Raw genomic sequence first — 25,404 nt, 5'->3', positions numbered from 1 at the left:
AAGCTGGTCTCGAACTCCTGGCCTCAAGTGATGTGCCCGCCTCTACCTCCCAAAGTGCTGGGATTACAGGTGTGAGCCACTGCCCCCAGCCATCTATGTACCTTTCAGTTTTGCTGTGAACCTAAAACTGCTCTAAAAAAAATAGTCTGTAACAAGTGCTATCTCAGTCTTTGTTTCTAGAATTCCTAAAAACACCTAGTGCTTGAGAATATTCTTTCATAATATTCTGTGGGTTTTGTGCTTGCCTGGGGTTAACAGTTGAATAGATGATTTATCTTAACAGCTGATTCATTCTGCACTCTGCCCCACCCTCCCACAATCAGCAGTTTGCCTATATTTGCAAGTGTTTGTCCTGATGGCATATATACATAGAATTGTGATGGGGAGAACGAGAACTGAACCCTCACCATCACCATGCAGGAATTATTTTTTGTGATCTAGAGTACTCTACATTTCCTTCAGTCATCATAGTCTTTTTTGGATATCAACAAATCACACTTCGATTCTGTCTTCTAATTGTTGACTAGATTGAGTGAAGGGAGAGAGGGAGAAAAGTTTGAAGGATGATGTCGATTGGCCAACCAGTCCTTCTGAGTTTTAATATGATGTACACAAGATAAAATCAGGACATATGCTAACATTTGAAATTATCTTTCCCAGCTCAAAGAGAATTAATGAAGAACCATTTGTGGGTATAAATCAGCTCCCCCACTTCTTGGTGTATTTCTTTGGACAGGTTACTTAACCTCTTTTTGGTTTATTTCTCATATTAGTAAAATAGGCATAATGGTATTCCTCTCACAAGGTCATTGCCCAGAACATGGTAATTGCTCAATAAATGAATTTTAGAGTCTGTATTTCATACTTGTGATTTACAGAACAACCCATGGGCCTACTACTAATTGAATCAAATACATAGATTATTATGTTTCTGAAAAACAAATGCCTGGCAAGGTAATTAAGTTTGCTCAAATCTAACTTAACCTAATTCTTGAAAAATTCTTGAAAAAAGGGATTAATTTCCAATAATCACATGACATTGCACCGATCCAGCAAAACCCCTCCAGGCAGTCGTAGAATCTCGAGTCATTCAAAACACAGTGTTTAATACATTGTGCCCAGTACCTTCTGTTTCTTCCATTCTTTTTTCTTGGAAAAGAAAAGATTACTGCTCTTGTTGATCACATTGATTTTTAGATCTTGCTTAACATCCTCTCTTACAGTGCTTGGGTTCAGTTCTTACCTATGTCACTGCTCTTAATGTGCCAGTATTCAAAGGATGAGGCATCCCCTGCCTGTCTGAATGCAAAAGTAGAGTTCTGATGGGGGGAAAACAGAAAGAGAGAGATTTCACAGACTTTTCTTTATACTAAATCATGTTAAATCCATTGTGTACTTTATACTCACAATGCATCTCAGTCCATGCTAGCCATATTTCAAATGCTCAATAGCCACATGTGGCTAGTGGCTGCTGAACTGGACAGCTCTGGAATCTGTACTTTTAACCCTTTATTCTGTTTCCCTTTTATTCTTCTATGCTGTATATTTCTTCATTATAATTTTTATAAAATTTATTTTCAATTTCTCCAACTTTTGTATCACATTGGACCTTGAAATAATCCAAAATGTGGCCACAGGAAATTTTAAAAATCAGGCCACCCCCCAAATATAGTTTTAAGCACACACTCCAAACTTTCTGAAAACTATTTTATTCATCATTTGTGGAGAAATATATAGTCATTGGTCCTTTTTCATCTTTAAAACATCACTTAAAATCAGTTTAATTAGTATCTCTGGGTTCAAAATGAAATTTAATTCACTCAACATTTCTTGGGCACCTGCAGGGACACAAACTGTAGTAGTTGCTAACATTAAGACAAAGATCCCTCAAAAGAAGGCATGTATATGTTAGAAACAGACCGTGAATGTGAAAAAAAATTGTTACCTGCTTTTTTCTATTGCCCTCCACAGTGAAATCTCAATCTTAGCTATCAGTGTGCAATACTACCTCACAGAAGACTTAAAGTAGATTATAGGTAGATTTTTCTCCCTTTATTTTAAAGGTATGTTTTGCCTTTTTTTTTTTTTTTTTTTTTGTAATTTGATACAGGGTCTTGCTCTGTTCCCACAGGCTGGAGTGCGGTGGCAAAATTATAGCTCACTGCAGCCTTGACATTCGGGGCTCAAGCTATCCTCCTTCCTCAGCCTCCTGAGTAGATGGGATCACAGGCATGCACCACTACACTCAGCTAATATTTTGGGTTTTTTGTAGAGACAGGGTCTCACTTTGTTGCCCAGGGTGGTCTTGAACTCCTGAGCTCAAGCAATCTTTCCACCTTGGCCTCCCAAAGTGCTGGGATTACTGGCGTGAGCCACCATGCCCAGCCATGTTTTGCCTTTAATAGGTGTAAGATTTTGATTCCTAAAAGAAAACCCAGGTCCCTAAGGATCCGTAGCATGGTTGACAGAAGAAAAGAATGTAGTTTTCTCCTAGATTGCCTCTTTTAAGTCACCCAGGAAAGGAAATTATTTTAAGACAGCTCTTTTTAAACTGACATTTGTTTAGATAAATATATTAATTATTTAGAGTAAATTCAGCCCCAGCTATACAGAAATAAACTGAATTTCAAATGTCTCCATGTGTTTACACAACTGCTCTTACTACAACTACAGTTTGAGTTACTGGGGACTTGTTAAACATCAGCAATTGAAATGCTGTCTTCATACTATCTAGAGATTGAAGAAAATAAAATTCACTTGAAAATAAATTCATAAATACTATCTTAAAAATGATAGTTCTATTGAGCTTCCATTTGAGCAATTGTGTAATCACATAACTACTACAGAGAAACTAAAGAAGAGAAATTGAAAAATACTTTAGAAGATAAAACTATTGCCATTTTTCTGGACTAACAGAAGAGACTTGTTAAATAGCAATGTTAAAAAGAATGTACTTTATGCAGAAATCAAATAAAATGGAGGCAATTTACTAACAAAACTGCCATTTATATGATGTGTGTTTGTAAAACACTCTCCTGAGAATTATAATTCTATCACGTTCCCATTTGAGTACTTATATAATCACTTAAGAGCAATAAAACTAAAAGAGAAAATATTCAGAAATATCTTAGAAGACAAAGTTTTTGCTGTGTTTCTGAATTATTTTAGTGGACTTAACAACAAAAATAGTATAATTACATACAAATAGAATAAAATGGAAACAATTTGCTTAAAAATTCACATATAGGTAATCTACAGTTATAAAACAGTATCATAAGAATTGTAATTCTCTCTAGCTTTCATTTGAAGCAAGGAATGATCACTTAATAGCAATGAAACTGACAAAATATCAAAATTGCTTACGAAGACAGCAAAAATGCATTTTATGATTCTGATCTTTGGAAGTAGGCTTCTTGGGAGGCAGGATCAATTCTGAAGGTGCATTGCTTCTGTTTTCAAGTTGTGTGAACAGAAGACAAAATCCAGCACTTGTGAAGACATGTTTCTTGTGGCCAGAGAAGGATGTGCTGGGCCGTGGCCATCCCCAAGGAAAGAATCCTTGAGGAGGTCCATGATGGCTTTCCAGAGAAGAGAGCATGACAGAAGGTTTGCTTCTCAGGAACATTCCCCTGGGACACATCTGTGCCATCTGACAGGAGGATGAGGTAGAAGAACAGAGCCTGGGCAGCTGCTTCTTGTCCAGGTGGAAGGGTTGAGTCTGGTGTAATTAAATGACCAAGATCATGTGCATTGTCTTTCCTATTGGTCTCCACTTCTGAAGGTGCATGTCTCTCAACATCATCAAAAGAAGGTCTTGAGCATTGAATATCATTGAAAGAAGGCAGCAAAGGAGCACCAGGAGAAACTCTCCCTGTTGTTGTGGAGGAATTTATGTGTCCTGATGGAGTTGGCCTGATGGAGGAATCTGGTCCACACTAGGCACAGATCCTGGAACCCTGAGCCATCCCAACCTAATGCTCCGCTGTCTTGGTATCAGGGGATCCTAGTATCTCCCATGCATCTGCCAAATTTTCCTTTTGGAATATCAGGGACATAGAGATACTTTTTTAAAAGCTGAAACTTAAGTTCTTCCTAAATCATTATTTCCCTGAGTTGTGGATTTTATTTTCTTGAGTTATCAAAGTTTTTCTCAGCCAATAGAGCTCTCAACCAACCATCAAGAGCTTTTTTTTCCTCAAGATAATTGATAGAATCCAGTGGCTTTTTCTAATTTTTCTAGAAGAATTTTAATTTGGGCTGGGTGTGGTAGCTCACACCTATAATGCCAACACTTTGGGATGCCAAGACAGGAGGATCTCTTGAGGCCAGAAGTTTGAGACCAGCCTGGGCAACACAGGGAGAACCTGTCTCCATAAAAAATAATTTAAAAGAATATTAGCTACGTATAGTGGTGCATGCTTGTGGTCCCAGCTACTTGGGAGGCTGAGGTGGGAGGATCATTTGAGCCCAGGAGGTTGAGGCTGCAGTGAGCTGTGATCATGCCACTGCACTCCAGCCTGAGCAACAGAGAGAGAGGCCCTGCTAAAAAAAGAGAGAGAGAGAGAGACAGAGAGAGAGAGAATTTTGGCTAGGATTCTGAAGATGTCTAGCACTTCAGATGCATGACTGATTTTTTCATCTGCTTTGGAAAGATTCTTCTCTTTCCATAGTAAATCACTTTAAATTGAATCTTGCATAATCATTTTATTTTATTGATGCAGTTTAGTAATGACTAAGTTTCTGCTGAAGCTCTGAAATCTCACTTTCAAACTGGATTTTTCAGACTGCAATAAAGCTAGTACATTTTTTAGACTTTTAACATTATCCATAAGTGCATTTGTTATTTTGACTTCTTCAATAATTTAGTGTAGATTTTATTGCTTTTTCCTTCGAGAGTTTTTAAAGATACATTTACCATAGCCATATAAATCCAGCTTCTTCAGAACTTCATTTTAATAACATAGATGTTAATCTTCATGACCTTGGATTAGGCAGTGGTTTCTTAAATATTACACTAGAGGCACAAGAAAAGAAAAAGAAAAAACTTGGACTTCATCAAATGTAAAAACTTTTATGCATCAAAGGACATTATTAAGAAAGTGAAAAGACAACCCACAGAATGGGAGAACATATCTGCAAATCAGAAATCTAATAAAGGTTTATTTAGTACCCAGAATATATAAAGAACTCTTACAACAACATAAAGACAACCCAATTAAAAATGAATAAAGGAGATGATGCACATTTATCCAAAGAAAATATAAAAATAGCCAATAAGCACATAAAAAGATGCTCAACATCATCAGTTGTTAGGGAAATGCAAATCCAACCACAGTGAGACGCCACCTCACACCCTCTATGATGGCTATAACAATAATTTTGTTTTTAATGCGAAATAAGTATTGGCAAGGAAACCTCAAACTTGAACCCTCAAAACCTGCTGTGGGAATGTAAAATAGTACAGCCACTGTAAAAAAAAAAAAAAACAAAACCAACATTTCCTAAAAATGTTTCAGACAGAGTTACTACAGTATATGACCCAGAAATTACCCACCTGGGAATATATCAAGAGAACCGAACCATATGTTCAAATAAAATCTTATACACGAATGTTCGTAGTAGGCATAGTTTATAATGGGCAGAAAGTGGAAACAAGCTACATATCCATGAGTGGATAAATGGGATGAACAAAATATGGCAGACCCATACATTGGAATGTCATTCAGCCATAAAATGGAATGAAGTGCTGATACTTGCTACAATATGGATGAAACTTGAAAACACTATGCTAAGTTAAAGAACCCACACGAAAGGCCACATAATGTTTCAATTTATATAAAATGTCTAGAATAGGCAAATCTATAGAGGCAAAACATAGATTAGTGGCTATCAGGTGGAAGTGGGGGCAGGAATTGGGAGTGACTGCTTAATGTGTATGGAGTTTCTTTTTGGGGTGACAAAAATCTTCTGAAGTTAGATAGTAGTGATGGCTGCACAACATTGTGAATGTACTAAAAGCCACTGGTTTGTATACTTCACAGTGTTTTTCAATGAATTTTATCTCAATAAAAAACTTTATTAATCCTCAACACAATCTCCATTGTCTGAGGTATTATTAATATCTCCAATTCCCAGATCTCATTCTCCTATATAAGAACAGCAGCTCAATCTTTCATCTTCTGCAAGTTTTTTTCAGTTTATTCACTTTACTCACTCTTTTTTATCTTAGCTTCTTGTGAAAGCAGATTTATGCTTTTAGGAAAATATGCTTTCATCCAGGCCATCTTTTATTGCCACCTTAAGTTTTTTTTTTAATTTGTCTGATATATTTTAAAGGATGCTTTCGTTGCAGCTACTTGAACTTGGATGTTCAATGCATTTTCTGAAGACCAGGTCTCTCTCATAATCTCTTTTAACCCAGAGTAAACAATCGGATATTTCCAGATTTTTTGCTTATGGCCACCAGTTTTTTTATATATTATCATTTGTTCTCAAGTCTGGCTTCCATTAAAGCAGAGTGAAATTTTTCAAATTCTATTCAAATGAGGCTAAGCTTGAAAAAAAAATGATGTTTTTCCTCCAGGAAGGCAGAAAATCCAATAGTCAGTACTTTATGTTTATTTGGATAAAGTTCTATTTTAATAATCAAAAATCTGACTATGACTGAAAATACCTTTCTATCCCATAGCAATTGGTGGGGGTCTCTGTTAAGGTTTGAGAAGCACTGCTCTAAACTGTTTCTCACGCTTCAGGTATCAGCTGACGTGCACTTCCTCAGGAAGGCTTTTGTAATCCACAGTCTTGAGTCAGGCCCTTAATTATGAACTTCAAATAAGCTCCATCCTTTCCTTCAAATATTTATCATAGTTTATCGTCACATGCTCACCTCCACCCAGAAGTAGCTATTATCCTAAATTTTGTGTTAAGCCTATGTTTTCCTTAGACCTTACCACACATGTAGGTAGCTCTAAACAAACTATTATTTGATTTTGTCTGTTTTCTAAACTACATCTATTAAGTCACATCATATGTGACTTTCTGTGACTTACTCCTTGGCTTTCACTCTGTGTTGTGAAATTCATCCATTTATTATGTGTAGTTGCAGTGTATTCATTTTCACTGCTGTATAAAATTCCATGATATGGATAGATGACAGTTTTGTAATCCATTTTAATGTCAATAGAAATTTCAATTGTGTCAATGTTTTTTGCTGTTAGGAACGATTATGGGCTATTGTGCAATGGAGTTTCTTATTGTGTCTCTTGCTTCACATGTACAAAGAATTTTTTTTTTAGTTTAACGTTAGGGGTAGAATTGCTTGGTATATGACACATGCTTACTTGACTTTACTAGGTGATGACAAATTGCTTTTCAAAGTTGTTGTAGCAAATCACACCCCCACCAGGAGTGTGTGAGTTTACAATGCTCTACATTCTTGTCAAAACTTGGTATTGTCTTATTTTTATGTTTATGCCAGTCTGGTGGATTTAAACAGTTTCTCATTGTGGTTTTAATTTGCATTTATCTGATTACTAATGAGATTGAATCTTGTTTCCTATGTTTCTCGGCATTTGGATTTCCTCTTCTGTGAAGAGCCTTTTGCTCATTTTCTACTGAGTTATTTGTCTTTTTCCTTATTGATTTGTAGGAATTATTCATAGACTCTAGATACTAATTTTTGTGCATTATATATATTATATGACTATCTTCTCCCAGTTATGGCTTCTCTTTTCATTCTTTTTACCATGTCTTTTATTGAAAAGAAGTTGTTAATTCTTATGATTTATTACCTTTTGCTTTACGGGTGGTTCTTCTTGTACCTTGTATAAGAAAACCTTTCCTAACCTAAGGTCATAAAGATATTCCAGCCTGGCATGGTGGCGCACATCTGTAATCCCAACACTTTGGGAGGCTGAGGCGGGCAGATCACCTGAGGTGAGGAGTTCAAGACCAGCCTGGCCAACATGGTGAAACCCTGTCTCTACTAAAAATACAAAAAAATTAGCTCACGTTGTGGCAGACGCCTGTAATCCCAGCTACTTGGGAGGCTGAGGCAGGAGAATCGCTTGAAACCAGGAGGCGGAGGTTGCAGTGAGCCAAGATTGCTCTGTTGCACTGCAGCCTGGGCAACAAGAGTGAAACTCCATCTCAAAATTTAAAAAATAATAATTTTCATATTTTCTCCTGAAAGTCTTAAGGTTTACATTTGGAACTTCAGTGTTTGATCCACATGAAATTGAATTTTGAATATGGTGTGAGGCAGGAATTCATTTTCATATGAGTCTTTTCTGGTGTAAAGCAAGCCTGGGGGTAAGCGATTCAACCATTCTACTCTGTGGCATATTTTCTAGAAAGACACTCTTGGGCAGATGAAGGAGAAATGTATGAACAAGTTCATGGAAACATTACCCATAATAGCAAAACACTGGAAATGTCCCCAAATGTCCATGAATAATACAGTGGACAAATACTGGGTTTGTGCAAAAGTAATTATGGTATTTGCCATTACTTTCAATAATAATAATAATAATAAATTGGTATATGTGCCTACAATGCAATACCATACAGCACTAAAAATGAAAAATCTATAGCCACACGTGACAAAACAAATCCTTCCAAAACACCTAATTTTGAGTAAATAACCAGATTGTAGAAGAACTCATAAAGCAAGATTCCATGTATGTAACATTTAAAAGTAGAAAAAATTGAACAACATAGTAGTTAGAGATATATATGTGCTTAAACTATAAAGAAAAGCAAGAGATTGGTTAATAAAAACTTGAGAGCAGTGACTGCCAATAGCAGGGAGGGAGGTGCCTGAAGTCAGGAATGGACACACAGGGTGCTTCAGAGCTAGGAGATGGGACATGTCTCCTCTTTCTTTCTAATTCCAACTATTCCATAATATCGCTCCCAGTGCTGACTTCCTGAAGCCCAGGTCTAATTATGCCACATTAGTGACCTTCTTACCCTCCAATCATCCTGTAAGTTTATTGGAGTTCCTAGAATTCTTTCCTTGGCTCTCTTTTTATCTCATGTTACAGGGCGATCTTAGTGGGTGATTTCATCCATCCCCATGACTGTCAACTGCCACTGAAGTGGCAATGACTCACACGTTTGTCTTTCCTAAACTCCAGACCTACATATATAGCTACTGAGTAGATATTTCCGCTTGCATGTTCCACAGTGTCTCAGACTTAGTATGCCTGGTGTTCTTACAAAAAGGGGAAATTTGCACACATAGGGAGAAGACCATGTGAAGATGGAGGCAGAGATTAGGTGATGCAGCAGAAACCAAGGAGCACCTAGAGAGCCAGCAAACCACCAGAGCTTGCGGACAGGCCTTCAGAAGGAACCAATCCTGCTGACACCTTGATCTTGAACTTTTAGCCTCCAGAGCTGTGAGGCCATACATTCCTGTTGTTTAAGCTCCCCAGTTTGTGGTACTGTGTTCCAGCAGCCCTAGAAAGTGAATGCTATATGCACGCTTGCCATCCCAATTTTCACACCCAGTAACTGATCCTATAAAAATAATTGCACAAGGGAGCAAAGGAGTTATCATAAGGATATTGACAACAGCAGTGTTTATCATTTACAACAGAGAAAACAACCTAAATGTCTTACAGTGAAAGAAAAGTTCATAAATGATAGTACATTCACACAATGTAAAGTCATGTAGCTTTTCAAAATGATGTTGTCAGTATAAAGCTTGAGAGGGAAAGACATTCACAATAAGTTGCTTAAAGGGGACTACAAAAGAGTATGTATATATATACTGTTGGCCATTTTTTGCAACTTATATGTGTGTGTGTGTGTGTGTGTGTTATAAATGCATAGGAAAAAGTCTGAAAGTATATCAACATATTTACAGTGGTAGAATTTCAGGTAATTTACATTTTCCTCTCTTTGCTTCTCCATATTTTCTTAAGAGATGTGGTTTAAAAATTAGCCTGTGAGGGTTCCTTGTTTTCCCTCTCCCCATTGCCCCTTTTAAGATTGACTGAGTAGATTCACAATCCTTCCATACCTTGGGAAGAAGGAAGAAAGAATAGGAAAAAATGGGAAAGAACAGGAGAAAAGAAAACATAAATGATCTATTAAAGAACTAGGGGATAAAAAAGATTGTTTGTTTGTTTGTTTATAAGAGATGGGGTCTTGCTCTATCACCCATGCAGTGGCACCTTCTTAGCTCACTGCAGCTTTGAACTCCTGTGCTCAAATGATCCTCTCACCTCAGCCTTCCAAGTGGCTAGGACTGTAGTGGTGCCCCATCATGCCTGGCTAATTTTTTTTTGTAGTGGTGGGGTCTTGCTATGTTGGCCAGGCTAGTCTAGAACTCCTGGCCTCAAGGGATCCTCTTGCCTCAACTTCCTAAAGTATTAGGAATACAGGCCAGCGTGCCCAGCCAGATTCATGAATTTAGGAAGCAAAATATAGTGTGAACTGTAGGAGAAAAAGGTTTGGGGAGGTAGAGTTGTGAATGAGAGGCTCTAAAGCAATACAGGGTGTGAGAGAATTGTGGAAGAGAGAAGAGAGCATAGGAAGGGTATTCTCAGGGTTACAAATGGGATCCTTTTAAACAATTTCCAAGTAATGCACATGAAAGCTCAGAATTTCATGTTTTATCATTTTTAGCTGTTGGGATTGTACTTCTTTGAATGCAGCATCAACATCATACAGAGAAAGGATTCAATGAGTCCAGGATTTATAAAGTCATTTTTCTACAATTAGCATATGGGTTCCAGTTTGCAAACTGAAGTACACAAGAAATATTACTTTATTTTTCTCTATCTTCATTTTTATTTGTTGTTATTGTTCCTCCCAGTGGCAGAAACTTGGCCTCAGGCGACTAAGTTTTCTGCTTGAGATAACATTCAAGAGGAGGTAGGGGTGGGCAGAGGCTTAGTTAATGAGGTTCATGTAGAATGCATCCGGGCCAGAGGTCTTAGGACAACGGTATCTTTTAAGATGGCCATCATCCTAGCTGACCTTAAGATCTGCATGATCCCATCTGTCAACACAAGTCCCTGTCTTTTCTAGTCTGGTGAGTCTCTTTGCCGGGCCAATTCTGTTTTTGAGGCAAGGGAAACACTCACTAGGCCCCTCAGCCACACTGGGCCATGACTACCGTATTCCTCACCACACTGTGCTGTGGGAAAACTCTGGGGTCTTGTCACCTGCAGGGCTCAATATGTGACTTAGGCAGGGGCCCACAGATCCACTTACACCATCAGATGGTTAATATTGTCAAATTGATTGGATTGAAGGATGCAAAGTATTCTTTCTGGGTGTCTGTGAGTGTATTGCCAAAGGCGATTAACATTTGACTCAATGGACTGGGAAAGGCAGACCCACCCTCAATGTGGGTGGGCACCATCTAATCAACTGCCAACTTGGCTAGAATAAAGCAGGCAGAAGAAGGTGGGAGAACCTGACTTGCCTTCATTTTTCTCCAGTGCTGGATGCTTCCTGACCTTGAACATCAGACTCCAAGTTCTTTGGCTTTTGGACTCTTGGATTTACACTAGCAGTTTGCCGAGGGGATCTCTGGCCTTTGGCCACAGACTGAAGGCTGCACTGTTGGCTTCCCTACTTTTGAGGTTTTGGGTCTCGGGCTGATCCACTACTGGCTTCCTTGCTCCTCAACTTGCAGACGGCCTATCATGGGACTTTACCTTGTGATCGCGTGAGTCAATTCTTCTTAATAAACTGCCTGTCATATTTACATATATCCTATTAGTTCTGTCCCTCTAGAGAACCCTGACTAATACAGATTTTGTTCCTGGAGTGGTTCAAGAATTTTAAGGATAGAGTTCTTTAGTTGGTTTCAGGGTTTCTGGAATTGGCTGCTCAATCTGATTAGACCCAAAAATGCTAAGGCCTCTGCTTTGAATAGTATGGAAAACACTGATAGTCCTTGGTGTGAACTGTTTAGAAAGTTATGCAAAATAAATGCATTTGATACTCCTGATTCACTGCTCTGCAGAGGCAAGGAGTTTAGCGACTCTATACATAATACCTTTGACCATATGTGGAGAATCAAGGAATGTCATAAAGTTGTTTGGTTGCTCCTAAGTTTGCTGGACAAAGTGATGAAGGAAAACGATGAACTCAGGGATTCTAATTCCTGGCTCCAGAAGCAGATACTGAACCCCAAATCTTCTAAGACTGCCCTAACAGAGAGTTTTATCTCCTGTATAGAAAGAGCTGAAATTGTGGAAAAACAGACACAAGCTCTTATCATGTGAGTGACTGACTTGCAATAAAAGGTGAATGCACACCCTTGCCAGGTGTCTACTGTTAAAGTGAGGGCATTGATTGGAAAAGAATGGGATCCTGCAATTAGGAATGGGGATGTGTAGGAGGTCCCTGATGAGGCTTGGGACACTGAGCTTCTAAATTCTGATGAGCCTTTTTTGCCAGAGGAAACAGCCTTCCCATCTGCAGCAGTAGCAACATCTCCCCCTACCACCCATGCTGCCATCAGCCTTTCCACCTTTGTCTGAGGAGATTAACCCTGCACTGCCTGAGGCAACAGTGATGGCCTCCCCTGAGGAAGTTGTCAGGTAAGAGAATGCTGATTCTCCTCAGGACCCACTCCTAACACCCCTGTTTGCTTCCAGACCTATAACTAGACTCAAGTCCCAGCAGGCTCTAGACGTAAGGTTCAGAGTGTGACCAATGAGGAGGTGCGCTACACTCCAAAAGAACAGAGTTTTCTAACTTATAAAGCAGAAATCTGGAGAACAGGTATCCGGATGGACTTTAAGGGCATGGGATAATGGTGGAAAGAACATAAAGTTGGATCAGGCTGAATTTACTGATATGGGCCCACTAAGCAGGGATTCTGCATTTAATGTTGCAGATCAGGGAGTTAAAAAAAGGTTCTAATAATTTATTTGCTTGGTTAGCTGAAATATGGATCAAAAGATGGCCTACTTGGCTGGGCGTGGTGGCTCATGCCTGTAATCCCAGCACTTTGGGAGGCCAAGGCGGGCAGATCACTTGAGGTCAGGAGTTTGAGACCAGCCTGGCCAACATGGCAAAACCCAGTCTCTACTAAAAATACAAAAATTAACCTGGCTTGGCGGCACACTCCTGTAATCCCAGCTACTCAGGAGGCTGAGGCAGGAGAATTGCTTAGACCCAGGAGGTGGAGGGTGCAGTGAGCTGAGATCGTGCCACTGCATTCCAGCCTGGGTGACACAGTGAGACTCTGTCTCAAAAAAATAAAATAAAATAAAATATGGCCTACTATGAGTAGGCTGGAAATGCCTGATCTCCCTTGGTTTAATGTAGAGGAAGGGATCCAAAAGCTTAGGGAGATTGGAATGTTGGAGTGGATTAGTCACTTTAGACCTACTCATCCCAGCTGGGAGGGTCCAGAAGATATACCCTTCACCAATACTTTGCGAAATAGATTTGTGAAGGGAGCATTTACATCCTTGAAGAGTTCTGTGATTGCTTCTCTTTGTATGCCAGATCTTACAGTGGGAACTGCAGTCACTCAATTAGAAATGTTAAATGCAATGGAAATAATTGGATCCCAAGGTGGCAGGGGCCAAGTTGAGGCACTCAACCATCAAAGGCAAGGTGGATGTAGTTACTATAATGGACAGCAGAGGCAAAGTAGCAATCAGAATAGCATGATTTATGTAGATCTCTGGCTTTGGCTAATTAATCACAGTGTTCCTAGAAGTGAAATTGATAGGAAGCCTACTGCATGCTTACTTAATTTATATAAGCAGAAAACTTTCAGGCTGAATGGACAAAAGACTAATTTGAATTATAAAAATAGAGATTTATGGCCTGTCAATCAATTTCCAGACATGAACCAGTTTACAGACCCAGAAATCCTTGAATGAAAGGGAGGCCGGTTCTCCTCAAGGAAGAACCTCACTATACTACCAACAATGTATGCAGTTAATCTTTTTCCCATCCTTCCCTAAGGAGACCTCTGGCCTTTTACCAGGGTAGCTGTGCACTGGGGAAAGGGGAATGATCAGAACTTTCGGGGATTCCGGCCACTGGCTCTGAGCTGACATTGATTTCAGAGGACCCAAAACATCACTGTGGTCCTCCAGTTAAAGCTTGGTTAGCTAAAATACGGATCTTATGGGGCTTGTGGAGATAAGCTAATTAATGAAGTTTTAGCTCTGGTCCGACTTACGGTGGGTCCAGTGGGTCCCCAGACTCATTGTGTGGTCATTTCCCCAGTGCCAGAATGCATAATTGGCATAGACATACTTAGCAGCTGGCAGAATCCCTACATTGGCTCCCTGACTGGTAGGGTGAGGCCTATCACGGTGGAAAAGGCCAAATGGAAGCCATTACAGCTGCCTCTACCTAGAAAAATAGTAAGTCAAAAACAATATCACAACCCTGGAGGGATTGCAGAGATTAGTGCCACCATCAAGGACTTGAAAGATGCAGGGGTGGTGATTCCCACCATATCCCCATTCAACTTTCCTATTTGGCCTGTGCAAAAGACAGATGGATCTTGGAGAATGACAGTGGATTACTGTAAGCTTAACCAAGTGGTGACCCCAACTGCAGCTGCTGTACCAGATGTGGTTTCATTGCTTGAGCAAATTAACACATATCCTTGTACCTGGTATACAGCCATTGATTTGACAAATGCCTTTTTCTCCATTCCTGTCCATAAGGCCCACCAAAAGCAATTTGCCTTCAGCTTGCAAAGTCAGCAATATACCTTCACTGTCCTGCCTCAGGGGTATATCAAGTCTCCAGCTTTGTGTCATAATTTTGTTCACAGAGATCTTGATCACTTTTCTCTTCCACAAGATATCACACCGGTCTATTTTACTGATGACATTATGCGGCTTGGACCCAGTGAGTGAGAAGTAGCAAACACAGTGGACTTATTGGTGAGACATTTGCATGCCAGGGGATGGGAAATAAATTCAGCTAAAATTCAGAGACCTTCTACATCAGTGAAATTTCTAGGAGTCCAGTGGTGTGGGGCCTATTGAGATATTTCTTCTAAGGTGAACAATAAATTACCTCATTTGGCCCCTCCTACAACCAAGAAAGAGGCACAATACCTAGTTGGCCTATTTGGATTTTGGGGCAACACATTCCTTATTTGGGTATGTTACTCCAGCCCATTTATCAAATGATTCAAAAGGTTGTCAGTTTCGAGTGGGGTCCAGAACAGGAAAATGCTCTGCAACAGGTCCAGGCTGCTGTGCAAGCTGCTCTGTCACTTGGGCCATATGACCCAGCAGATCCAACAGTGCTTGAGGTGTCAGTAGCGATGCTGTTCGAAGCCTTCGGCCAGCCCCCATAGGTGAATCACAGCAGAGACCTCTAGGATTTTGGAGCAAGGCCCTGCCATCTTCTGCAGATACCTACTCTCCTTTTGAGACACAGCTCTTGGCTTGTTACTGGGCTTTGGTAGAAACTGAAGGCTTGATTATGGGTCATCAAGTCACCATGCAACCTGAGCTGCTTAGAAGGCACAAGTAAGTTACATAAGGAAATGGCTCAAATGCCCATGGTCTCCACTCCTGCCACCCTGTCTTCTCTCCCCAAGCCCGCACTGATGGCCTCATGGGGAATTCCCTACGATCAGTCTACACAGGAAGAGAAGACTAGGGCCTGGTTTACGGGTGGTTCTGCACGATATGCAGGTACCACCCAAAAGTGGACAGGTGCAGCACTATAGTCTCTTTCTAGGACATCCCTAAAGGACAGTGGCAAAGGGAAATCTTCCCAGTGGGCAGACCTACCCTCAATGTGGGTGAGCACCATCCAATCATCTGCAAACTTGGCTAGAATAAAGCAGGCAGAAGGTGGTGGGAGAAGCCGACTTGCTGAGCCTTCCGGCTTTCATCTTTCTCCGGTGCTGGATGCTTCCTGCCCTCGAACATCAGACTCCAAGTTCTTCGGCTCTTGGACTTACAATAGTGGTTTGCCAAGGGGCTCTTGAGCCTTTGGTCACAGACTGAAGCTGCACTGTTGGCTTCCCTACTTTTGAGGTTTGGGGACTCAGACTGATCCACTACTGACTTCCTTGCTCCTCAACTGGCAGACTGCCTATCGTGGGACTTTACCTGTGATTGTGTGAGTCAATTCTTCTTAATAAACTCCCTTTCACATAGACATATTTCCTATTAGTTTTGTCCCTCTGGAGAATCCTAGATGGGATTCTGTCATTCCCAGATTTTTCCAAGGTTTCCGCCATTGCTTCCCCATTTTCTCACCAACTTCCTTCCAACACACATGCCATGGGTTTGACTTCTTTCTCACAGACACTTACTGATATTTTAGTTTTCTGCATTATCTCCAGTTCTTTCTCTTCCTTTGGTCCTGGAAAATCTTGCCACAATTTTGTGTTGTCCAGATTCTTCTTAGGCCTCTGAGCATTTCTTCATTGTCTTTTCTTTTGGATATTTGTTCCATCATCTGTCCACAAAATATTCAGCTTCTAGCATTCCACTTTTGGCCCACTGTCTTTCTCAGTTTTTCCCAGGTTACCTCATCCACTCCCAAGGATTTAACCACCACTTCTATGCTAATGACTCTGAACCTACAGCTTTAGTCCAAAATCCATGTCCTGTTGCTGTATATCTGTCCTTGATCTCCCACAAGCCAATAAAACTAAACTTGTCCCAAACTCTATATATCTTCCGAAAACCTGTATTTTTCTCTAGCATTCTTTCTCTTCAGTGGTGGATATAATTACAAACTGCTCGGTTATTATAGAAAAGTGCTCAGTGCTTTGAGGATGTTTAGTAGAGGCACTCTCTATCTGTCTAGGATGGGGAGGGGGATGCAAGAAAATGTTCTCTCACTTAGATATTATTGAGGCTGGCATCTCCAGATCTGCACAGTTCAGGAGTCTGACTGCATCACTTCCTTGCCCCAGACCTTCAGGAAAAACATGCAGTGGTGTACCCAGGGGGTAGCCACCTTGATAGAGAGGAGCGTGTTATCATTGTTTAGAATCATTGGCAATATAGTCAGTTTTATTATTGTTTTCTAATACTCAACAGACAGTCTACCCCCTTTTTGCCTACACCCAGCATGGTCCACTCAAATTGCCCTACTCCTTGGTACTCCACTGAAAACTTGGAGGCCTCCACTCTCCTCTCCTTATCCCCATCTGCCCTTCAGCCAAGCCTCTAAGGCCAAATCACCTGTTGTTCCTCATTTCTGTGTCTTTTCTCATGCTCTTCCCTCTGCCTGGAATTCCCTCTACTCCATACACACACTGTATCTGGTTTACCCCTACTCTTTAAGATTCAACTTAAATATCGCTTCCCCCAGGAAGCTGCCCCTGCTCACCCAAGGCTGAGTCACATGCCCTTCGTTGGGCTTCCATGGTATCTTCTAAATACGAAATTTCTGCATTGGCCACATTGTACTCTAATTAATCTGTTCATGATTTTGTCTCTCTCAATTACTGTGTGCCAAATGAAGTAGTCTTATTCACTTTTTTATTCACTGAGATCCGAGGAAACACTACATTATTCATTTTCATATCTCCGGGATCTAGGAAAATACTTGTCACAATATTGATGAGAAAGGTGTTTACATCATGTTGTGATATAAGCTTTAAATTCTGCAGAACACTTATTTTCATGGGAAAAATAATATTTGGAGCATGCCCTTAGGGTCTCCCTCCACTTCCTTTCCTGGTACCCTTTAGAAACCCTTATGTGAACCTTCACATATATATGGAAGGCTCAGGTTGGTCTTCAACACCACTGCCTTGATGCTACAAATTTACAAAGTGGAAGACATTTTTCAGTTTTAAAGCATGCTCTTCTCCAGCTCTCTGCAGAGCTTCTGTTTCTGCAAGACAGTGACTGAGAGTCTGGTATTCAATTATTATTTTATTCATTTAACTGCACCAGTAAATAGTGATAGAATTCAGAACTCAGAGCTACCACAATATGGAATTTTTAAAAGGCACTTGAAATCCTTGACAGCAGAAGCAGGGACATTTAAAATACAGAGGACAGGGAACCAAACTGTGAAATGTTCTCTCTGTAATCTTCATCAAAGATATATGCTTTGAAATGATTCCTATTCCATGGAAGAAAATACAATCTGCTCCTCTCTTCCCATTACCACCATTTGCAAAGCACCACCCAGTCTTACAGATATTTTCTTCCCAGTGTCTCTCATAACCATTCCTTTCTTAAGGTTTCGTAAGACCCATATGAATGTTCTTTGACATCATATCATATTATATGCAGTGATTCTTTAAGTAGTATTCCAGTGTTGAGATAGCGAAAAGCACTGGAAGCACTGGTGTGCTGGTAAATGTTTCACAGTCAGCTCTCTGGGGAAAGAAGCTCTATTGGTAGGGTTTGCTAATCTCCATGGTGTAAATACTCCCACCAAGGCAGATTTCAAGCTATCAACTTGATGTCACTGAATGAGGAGTTGGGGAAAGGTGGACCCCATTGTCTCTACTGAACCAATACAAGCTGCTGTATATCAGCTCTAGCACATTTCTGGATGGACGATTAATTTTTCTCAAGCACCATTTAAGACAGGTTATTTTCAGATTCAGAAATCTACCCAGACTTCTACTGTCTGCCATGGAAATAGAAAAAAAAAAAACAGTCTGTCCACTTTTCCCTATCACCACAAATACTGTGTTGGCCTACTTGATTGGAGTCTGCATTAGCTAGTTAAATGATCTCCTTGGTTCCACTCTTACCTCTACAGTTCTTCTCCCTACAGCAACCAGAGTAATTGTTTAACACTAATTTGATTGTGTTACCTGCCCAGAGGCAATATTGCATCACACCAGGAACTACGCCACTGGTGCAACATGGAGTTGTGCAATACCCAGGCTATTCAACCATACTCAGCACCCCCGACGTCTGCTTAAAATCCTCAGAGGTTTTCCATTACATTTAGGGATTTGTATAATATTTGTGTTTATATAACATATGGTTTAACCTGGTCTCCAAAGGCCTGCATGATCTGACTGCAGCTTCCTCTCCTGTCCCATCCATGCCACTCTCCCTCTGACTTACTTGGTTCCAGCTTCTCTGAACTTCCCAACTTCTTTCAATTCCTCTGTCATACTAAGCTCTCTCTAGGATCCCACCCAGACCACTCTTCTTTTTGATTTTCCTTTGGTTAAACTTTCTTTCTGAAGTCTCTGCTCACAAGGCACTTTCCAGAGAGATCTTTGAACCCCTGATCTAAATTAAGCCCCTTCAATTAGTCTCTTTCATGGCACGTTATTTTTTCACTTCTAAGCATTACAGTAGGTACTGTCATTATGAGTGTTTTGGTGTCAATGATGGCAGGCTTTTTTTTTTTTTTTTTTTTTTCCACCAGGGATGTAGAACCTCCAAATTTTCTGCGAGGGGCACAGCCACAGTCCCGCAAAGGTGACAAGATGTGCTTGCTGTTTGCATCTGTTTAAATCATCACTATAAGAAAGTGATTCTTGGGTTTAGGTATGAGTGATGGCAGTTTTTATGACCAGAAAAGATTATTTATGATGAGTTTGGTTTTTAGAAATTAATATTCCATTTAAGGTTATAAGATCAAAAGACTATTTGTCCTTAAGCTTTAAAATTCAAAATAAAAATCACATTGTTCTATTAATGAATAAATAAGACTTTAACAGTCACTTTTAAGGGGGCCTTTGATTAATGTGTGAGCCCATTTACAAACTTAATTTTAATTCTTTTTTTTTTTTTTTTTTTTTTTTTTGAGACGGAGTCTCACTCTTTTGCCCAGGCTGGAGTGCAGTGGCACGATCTCGGCTCACTGCAACTGCAACCTCTGCCTCCCGGGTTCAAACGATTCTTCTGCCTCAGCCACCCAAGTAGCTGCGACTACAGGCACGCACCACCACCCAGCTAATTTTTGTATTTGTAGTAGAGATGGGGTTTCACCATATTGGCCAGGCTGGTCTCAAACTCCTGACTTTGTGATCCGCCCACCTTGGCCTTCCAAAGTACTGGGATTACAGGTGTGAGCCACCATGCTGGCCAATTTTAATTCTTAAACATTAAAAAATTACATTCATACATTTAATGTACTTGTTTTCATTTTAAGTCATTCAACTGTGTAACAAAAATAATTTAAGTAACTCTAACATATGAAACATAAATATGGTGAATATTAGGTTCTTCTGAATGTTCCAATAGTATCTTTAAATTTAGTAAAGTTTTCTTATACATTGAACTTAAAGTCAGAAGTTAATCAATTATTCAATTAAATATTATACATTAAATTATAAAGCAATTCTGTTGGATTCGCTCATCTGCTATTAATAAATTCTCCAAATAATTACATATATTCTAAATAGCAAGTGCACAAGGTGTTTCTCAACTTACCATGAATATATGAATACGATGGGTTTGGCTTAATCAGTTTTCATAATTCACTTTTTTATTTTCAATTACAGATCCTCCTAGAATTAAAATGGGCAGATGAAGCAGACAGTTATACCACACCAAACATTTGGTGTTATTTTTCAGGAGGAGGTCACTGAGGATACAAATTGACTCTGGATTTGGCTGGGACTCAGGGTTTTGTGTTCTCCCAACATACTGAGGCCCAGTTACGAGGCCTAGTTATAGGAATTTCATAGCCAGAAAGGGTCCCATGTTCATGTCCCTAATTCTAGTGAAATCTGGGTCTGTAACCCCTCTCCTAGGTTCTTTCACTTTGAGATTGGATTGATTTACTCTTTCAATGGCTTTATTCTATTCTAAATTATCTTCTTATTCTTCCGAGCAGGTCAGGCTCAGCTCTTATTGATATTTAAATAGAATCCAGTTGGGATTCCACAAATCTCTTTGTAGTTTTGTATATCTCTATTTACAATGGTAAGATCAGTCTTAATGACAGGAATGGATCTCAATCTACAAACGCAGGTCTGCAAAAACTCTTATTTTCTAAATATGTGACTCACCATTAATTTAATTAATTTTTCTAGGTAAACACAAGGCATGGGATTGTTACTTGCTACAAGGCAAGACACACAGGAAGGGGCTGGCAGGGACTCATGGTGTTAAGGTACAAGGGCCAAGTTACCCACCCTACTGGAATTTTTTGTTCTAGGGGCTCACTTTCTGGGAGTTGCAGCAGCAGCTGCAGCAACAGTGGATGATAATGAGCAACAGCAAGAACAACAGGGTGCTGACGAAGGTGAGGAAGATAATGTAGGCAGCAGTGTCCCACTTGGACTGAAAGGGCTGATCCCTGTCAGCTGTTGGTCTCCCCACACTTCCAGAGCCATTACTCCCCGCTCCTCCATGAACAACAGACCCATTTTAGCAGAAGCGCCCTGGTGCCACCTTTTAAAAATATACTAGACAAGCACCGTGAAACACATGGGCACTCAGCCACTGTTGACTTTGTGAACAAAAGAAAGAGAGGCTGGGCGTGGTGACTCATGCCTGTAATCCCAGCACTTTGGGAGGCCTAGGCGGGTGGATCACGAGGTCAGGAGATGGAGATCATCCTGGCCAACATGGTGAAACCCCATCTCTACTAAAATACAAAAAATTAGCCAGATGTGGTGGCACGCGCCTGTAGTCCCAGCTACTCGGGAGGCTGAGGCAGGGAATTGCTTGAACCTGGGAGGTGGAGGTTGCTGTGAGCTGAGATCATGCCATAGCACTCCAGCCTGGGTGACAGGGCAAGACTCTATCTCAAAAAAGAAAAAAAAAGAGAAAGAAAGAAAGAAAGAAAGAAGGAAGGGAGAGAAGAAGCAAGGGAGGGAGAGAGGAAAGAAGGGAGGGAGGGAGGGAAAGGAAGAGTAGGCTTTAATTTACAATTTGAACCCTTATTCAACAGGAATTGAAAATGATATAGAGTCAGTACTCACCCTTCCCTTTCCTTCTGATATTTCATCTGGGTTCCAGGTGAACTCAGTGACATCAAGTTGGACAGCTTGAGACTTGCCTTGGGTGGAGTAGTTACGCAGGGAACAAGGGTTTCTAAACCTTTAGAATTTCCTAATAGGACTCTTTTGTAATTCATAACATGCCTCTTTGAATCATACCTGACCACATGCTAATGAGAGAATTCTTAACCTCTAGAGAGCTTCAGAATAGAGCAGATCACCAGGCGACTTTCAGCCCCATCCCCTAACCCCTAACTGTGGAGAGGGGAAGAGGGTCTGGAGATTGAGTTCAATCACCAATGGCCAATCACACCTACATAATGAAATTTCAGTAAAATCTCTTGAACAACAAGGTTTAGGGATCTTCTGAGTTTGTGAACATATTGATGTGCTGGGTGGGTGGATGCCCAGAGAGGGCATGGGCTTTCTGTCCACCTTCCACTCCCTTACTAGCTCTATGCATCTCTTCCATTTGGCTGTTTCTGAATCGTATTCTGTATAATAAAACTGCAGTGGTAAGTATAGTGCTTTCCTGTGTCCTGTGAGTCTTTCTAGCAAATTATCAAACCTGGTGGAGGGTGGGGAGTGATATGGTTTGGCTGTGTCCCCACCCAAATCTCATCTTGAATTGCCATGTGTTGTGGGAGGAACCTGGTGGGAGGTAATTGAATCAGGGGCTCAGTTCTTTTCCATGCTGTTCTTTATCAGCATGATATGTCTTTATCAGCAGCGTGAAAATGAGCTAATACAGGGAGGGTCATGGGAATCCCCAAATTTGTAGTTGATTGAGCAGAGGTTCAGTTAGCTTGGAGCCCCATATCCAGCTAACATGTGAAGTGGAGGCATTGTTATGCAACTGAGCCCATAACTTGTGGGGTCTGCACTGACTCCAGGTAATTGGTGTCAGAGTTGAATTGAATTATTGGACACCCAGTTGATATCAAAGAATTGGAGAATTGGTGGTCCTTGGAAAATGACAGATTTGCTGTCAGAAAAACAATGAAGCTGTGCTTCATTGGAGCACTGCTCCTGTGTGCCTAGAGATCACTTTGCTCTTCTGCACCAAAGAGAAGCACAGGCGGAATCTGTGAGGTTTCAAAGTCCAAGTGCAAAGGCTTCTACAAAGCCATTTCTACTCAGTGTTGGTCAACTTGCTGGGCTGGGCCTGGAGAATGTGAGCACCAGTCTCTTCTGCTCTTATGAAGTCCAAACTAATCTTGAATTTGTCATCCCCTGGAGGTTGGCCTGGGAAATGAGATGGGGTGGAGGCTCCATTTTGCAAAGACCCAACACCACCTAAGTTCTAATCACTTCCCTCTGACTCTTCTCCATCCTGGGGAAAAGTTGCCAGTCTCTGGGCCAGAATAGCCTTGCTCTGATTCAGTGAGTATCTTCTGAAATCACTATTCATGACAGAAGTTATATTCTATCCCTACTGAAAACTGGGATTTTGGAACTCAAGAGCTAGGATAAGGTTTTTGTTAGTTATATATTGGATTCTGCAATTCATCTGTCTTCTGCATCATTACATGCAGAATACTGAGCTGATTGAATGGGTAAGAGCCAAAGGAGAACAAGTAATGCTGGGAACAAAACACACAATGAGTAATTTTCCAAAATATTAACTCAGCACACACTTTGACCATTTGTATAAATGCTTATGGAATAGTATTTGATGTCAGTTTTCCACTAGACTGTAAATACCATGAGGACAGGGATTATACCTTGCTTGTTCATTATTGTACAAAAAGTACCTAGAACAGTATCTGCATCCAAAAGAAAATCAATAAAGATTTGCTGAAGTCATTAATGAATTTAAACTCCTTAGTTTGACATTCAATATCTAAGTGATAACTCCCTGCTCTCATAAGCTAATTTTATTCTTGTAGTCACCAACTTTCTATATCACCTGAATTAATACAGTTATCAGCTTCTATCTGTCACTTATTCAAGACCAGATCATTTATTTGAATATATTGTTTTCTTTGCTAAAAATGTCCTTTCTCCACTATAATAAAACATCTTCCCCTCTTTCAAACTATGCCTTAAAACTGATCCATAAACAACCTCATGATTGACCTCACTTGTTTGTACACTCAGTTTCATTCATTCATCCCTTTAAAAATATATATTGAGTAGTCTGTATTGGACACCATTCTAGGCACTGGGGATAAAATGTAAATGAAAAGCTCTCTGTCCAAATAAATAAAACATGAATGAGGTATTTTTAAATAGTGATAAAGGCTATTAAAATACAAACAGGCCGGGCGCAACAGCTCACACCTGTAATCCCAGCACTTTGGGAGGCCGAGGTGGGTGGACCACTTGAGGTCAGGAGTTCGACACCAGCCTGGCCAACATGGCAAAACCCATCTCTACTAAAAATACAAAAATTAGCCAAGCATGGTGGCAGGTGCCTGTAATCCCAGCTGCTCGGGAGGCTGAGGCAGGAGAATTGCTCGAACCCAGGAGGTGGAGGTTGCAGTGAGCTGAGATTGTGGCATTGCACTCCAGGCTGGGTGACAGAGCGAGACCCGGTCTCAAAGGAAAAACAAACAAAAAACATGGGACAGTGTGTGAGAGAAAGTGATCAGGGGACAACAGAACAACATTAGATAGTGATTCAGGAAAGTCCTAGGCTGGGTGCCGTGGCTCACGCCTATAATCCCAGCACTTTGGGAGGCTGAGTTGGGCGGATCACCTGAGGTCAGGAGTTCAAGACCAGCCTGGACAACATGGTGAAACCCTCTTTTCTAAAAATACAAAAATTAGCGAGGAATGGTGGGACACACCTGTAATCCCAGATACTTGGTAGGCTGAGGCAGGAGAATCCTTGAACCCAGGAGGCAGAGGTTGCAGTGAGCCGAGATGGTGCCACTGCACTCCAGTCTGGGTGACAGAGTGAGACCTTGTCTCGAAAAAAAAAAAAAAAAAAAAAAGTAGTGATTCAGAAAAGTCCTGTCTGAGCATGTGATGTCTGAGCCAAGGTCTGAATGAAGGGAAGATGTGAGGATGGAGAATTTCTGCTACCATTTTTGTCAGGAGAGTGAACAGGTGCAGAGGGCCTGATGTAAGCATGGGTTGGGGTTCCTGGAAAAGCATAAATGAAGCCTGTGACTCAAGCTGGAGAACTAAGGAGGAGTGTGGTAAGAGAGGAGAGCAGAGAGGCAAAGGTGCCAGGTCAGGCTGGGCCCTGTGGGCAAGGAACAGGAGTATGCATTTTGAACATAAGGGACACCTGGAAGGCTCTGAAACTGGGCCATGTCATGGTCTGATTATCTTTCAGAAATGTATCTAGCCACTGGGTTAGGGATATACCACAAAAGTGAAAGCAAAAAGACTAGAATTTAATTGCAGTAACATGAAATGATAGCTCAGCATGAACTAGGATGGTAGTGAAAATGGAGAGAAGTGGATAGATTGGAGACCTATGCTTGAGGTCAAGCCAGTAGGGCTTGCTGATGGACTGGCTGGGCATGGGAATGAAGACTAGGGTAAATGGGGAAACAGGAGAATCAAATTTGAACTTGACTTCTAGATCTGGGTTG

The 25,404-nt window shown here is 40.7% G+C and overlaps 1 long non-coding RNA gene and 1 other non-coding gene across 2 annotated transcripts; both read right to left on the bottom strand.

Moving 5' to 3' along the window:
* Nucleotides 1-4,546: 4,546 nt before the first annotated feature.
* LOC130541551 (uncharacterized) lies at nt 4,547-22,283 on the bottom strand. Its single transcript, XR_008955621.1, has 3 exons — nt 21,839-22,283; nt 20,340-20,416; nt 4,547-5,014 (listed from the first exon to the last, which is right to left on the bottom strand). It is a non-coding gene; the product is annotated as an uncharacterized LOC130541551 (long non-coding RNA).
* On the bottom strand, nt 19,330-19,458 carry LOC112439962 (small nucleolar RNA SNORA68). Its single transcript, XR_003028180.1, has one exon. It is a non-coding gene; the product is annotated as a small nucleolar RNA SNORA68 (small nucleolar RNA).
* Nucleotides 22,284-25,404: the final 3,121 nt, after the last annotated feature.

The sequence above is a fragment of the Pan paniscus genome, chromosome 4 (assembly GCF_029289425.2).
Source record: "Pan paniscus chromosome 4, NHGRI_mPanPan1-v2.0_pri, whole genome shotgun sequence".
In the NCBI taxonomy this organism is placed as follows: domain Eukaryota; kingdom Metazoa; phylum Chordata; class Mammalia; order Primates; family Hominidae; genus Pan; species Pan paniscus.
Note: the sequence above shows the minus strand (reverse complement) of the source record. Positions and strands in the feature narration are given on the sequence as shown.